The sequence below is a fragment of the Eleutherodactylus coqui genome, unplaced genomic scaffold, assembly GCF_035609145.1.
Source record: "Eleutherodactylus coqui strain aEleCoq1 unplaced genomic scaffold, aEleCoq1.hap1 HAP1_SCAFFOLD_42, whole genome shotgun sequence".
Classification (NCBI taxonomy): domain Eukaryota; kingdom Metazoa; phylum Chordata; class Amphibia; order Anura; family Eleutherodactylidae; genus Eleutherodactylus; species Eleutherodactylus coqui.
In genome coordinates, this window is record NW_027101829.1 from 718494 (window position 1) to 719039 (window position 546).

The window sequence follows — 546 nt, forward strand, 5'->3', positions numbered from 1 at the left end:
AAGCTTACTGCTTTTTCAAACACGGTCTACACCTCTCAGGTGCCGAGTTACAGGACGGTGAAAACAGTGAGTTTGTGTTAGACGCGAATCGTGCTCTGATTCACGCTCTAGGCTTGTAGCGAAAGCTTATTGCTTTTTCAAACACGGTCTACACCTCTCAGGTGCCGAGTTACAGGACGGTGAAAACAGTGAGTTTGTGTTAGACGCGAATCGTGCTCTGATTCATGCTTTAGGCTGGGAGCGCAAGCGTAATGCTTTTTCAAACACGGTCTACACCTCTCAGGTGCCGAGTTACAGGACGGTGAAAACAATGAGTTTGTGTTAGACGCGAATCGTGCTCTGATTCATGCTCTAGGCTGGGAGCTCAAGCTTATTGCTTTTTCAAACACGGTCTACACCTCTCAGGTGCCGAGTTACAGGACGGTGAAAACAGTGAGTTTGTGTTAGACGCGAATCGTGCTCTGATTCATGCTCTAGGCTGGGAGCGCAAGCTTATTGCTTTTTCAAACACGGTCTACACCTCTCAGGTGCCGAGTTACAGGACGG